Here is a 2,680-nt window from a genome sequence, read left to right as displayed (position 1 = left end):
TAGATAGCGTGAGCGCGTTGTTAGGACGCGAAAGGAACAGTAGTACCCACCAGTTCGGGTGTAGCAGTGAGGATATGGAAATCCACGAATTGGATTTCGGAATTACCCAGATGGATTAGATATGGTTAAGCCAGTAATGAGACTGTAGGGACGTCACTACAGTTATGAGATCAGGGAAGCAATGGACTGCTTAAGGTCGTTGTGACATTAGGCTACCATTGGTCGGGTAGCAATCACTTTTAGCATTGGATGTGGTGACGTCAGGATTCGACGCATGGACCCGATCGGTTGGTTCGGGAGGTTGTTAGAGCCACAGTGGCATGATAGCTAGTGGCAACTAGTTCCATAGAAGTATTTCGTTTGAAAGTCGTATAAGGCGACTAAGTGGGGAGTCCTTCGGCTCCGCAGCCGGGCCGGAACCCGATATTTCAGATGGTTGGGAAACGAATTGAGACCAGGCAGGTCTCGGTAGATTCTGGCAAGCAGCCATGTGGCAACATAGTGCTACAGGCAGTTCAGTGTTCGGACAATCTCAACGTTTGGGCAGTATTAGTATTTGTGTTTTGGGTTGCAAATACGAACGGAATAGTTGGTTGATTGGGAATTGACAAGTCACTCGCAGCGGGATTAGCTGAGCCTTGGGCAACTATAATTGACCTGCAGAGATAATTGGGCTTGTGACCCTGAATTATAGTGGAAACCTCGAGTTATTGAAAGTTGAGTAGCCTGTTGAAGGATAAAGTGGACTGGGTCCAACGATAATGATTCAGTATGAGTGGTCTGCCAGGAATTCAGACCATCTCGAGACAGCATATTCAAACGGAGTAGATGTGATCTTGTTGTGAGGAATTCGTTCATCTACGGATTTTAGGGCTTTGTGAAGATTGGTCACGTCTACCCTGGGAAAGGCTAGGGTGTGGCCAGGATGGTGACCATATTACTCGAATGGTATGGGGCGTAAGAGATGGTAAGGAATGATTTCGAGGACGAAATCTAATTTAAGTGGGGGAGAGTTGTAACACTCCGTTTATTTATTTAATAAATGAATAAATTAATGAACGAATAGTAGCCCTAAAATAAATAATTATATGTCGAAGGTTGGTCTCGAGGAGTTAATTGTCACACTTTAAGAGATTGGGGGTTAAAAGAGTAACATATGGACTTTATTTGAAAAGATCTTGAAGAGAGGGGGGGGCTGTTTGGTAAGTATTATACCCAATTTGTAAGGAATTTTAAGGCTGAGGTCTGAAAAGGTAAATACGACATATTTACTTTGAAATAATTTCTAGCTGGAGGGGCTAAATCGTAAATTTCGGATGTTATTTGGAAAGAATAATGGAAGGAGGGACCATTTATGCGATTATGGGATAGATCTTAAGGGAACCGGGTATTTAACTGTTTCATTGTCTCATAACCCTAACCCTAAGGTGCAGCAGCCGCCACCCTCTCCATCTTCACTTCTGGTAACCGTCATCACCATTGGAACCCTCATCAGCCACCGGTTGCATCACCGAGTTCGGCAGCCCGGTTCCGCCTGCTGCCTTGTCGACAAGCATTACCGAACCACCATCTTGCACCGCCGACGTTCCCTTTGCCTGTGATGACGAAGTCCGTCGCTGCTGCCAGAGACGTTGCTGCGCCGTTGGAGCCGCCAAAGACGGAGGAGGGAACCGCGAGCATCGTCGTCGCGCTGACCGTAAACGAGTTGCTTTCCGGCGTACTCTCCTTCTCCACCTTCTTCCGCTGTTGTGTCATCACTGCCGCCCCAGCGGCTGTTCCCTTCCGCTGCCGACCTTCGTCAGTTGCACGCCATCAGGTGGAGGAGTGTCCAAGTTAACGTGTGTTGTTGCTACTGATTATGTTTGCTGTGTGAGCATGAAAACTTAGCCGGAGATCGAGAGATAAAACCCACCATGGTCGCCGATCATGGTGGTTGTTGCCCTGAAACCGTTTTCCGCCACCACAGGCCACCATGAGGTGGTGGCTGTGTGAGTAAACCCTTGGATCAGTGTGTTTTTAAAATTGGTTGCATAGTATTTGGCCGGAAATCGCAAGAGCCGCCACTGCCACCACCGTGAGGTGGGGGCTGCCGCCATGAGCCACCATTGTGTGTGTATGTGTTTAGCCTTGTGTGTGTGTGTGTATGTGCTGTTTGGTTATTTCGTTGTAATTTTGTATTAATTGGAATAGTGAAGAAAATCCGTCACCACCACCGTTAGGTGGTGGCTGCCGCCACCGGCCGCCGTGTCGGGTGGCGGTGTGCTTGCCTCGTTGAGTTCGATTCGTTTAGGGTGCTTGAAACCCTAATGGGCCTTGTAAACCCTAATGGACCCTAATTGACCCAATAAAACCCTAATAGGCTTAATGATATTCTAGTGGGCCTAATAGGCCCAATAAAGCCCTAGTTGACCTAAAAGCCCAACAAATTGATAAATGGGCTAGTATTTGGGTTGCAAACCCTAATTAGGGTTTGGAAAACCCTAATGCCAATAAAACCCTAATTTTGAGAATTAATCGGGACACACACGGGAATCATTTAATAACTTGAGATATTAAACAATAATCACTGGCAAAGATTAATCTAAGCAATATTGGACTTAATGGATCAAGTCCTTAGAGGATTAAGTCCTTAATGGGTTAAGTAAGAAACTTAACCCTAATCATCATTTTATGGGGAATC

This window comes from Lactuca virosa, chromosome 7 (assembly GCF_052849685.1).
Source record: "Lactuca virosa cultivar CGN04683 chromosome 7, Lactuca_virosa_CGN04683_v6, whole genome shotgun sequence".
NCBI classification, from domain to species: Eukaryota; Viridiplantae; Streptophyta; class Magnoliopsida; order Asterales; family Asteraceae; genus Lactuca; species Lactuca virosa.
The sequence above is the reverse complement of the archived record's forward strand: the minus strand, read 5'-3'. Positions refer to the sequence as shown.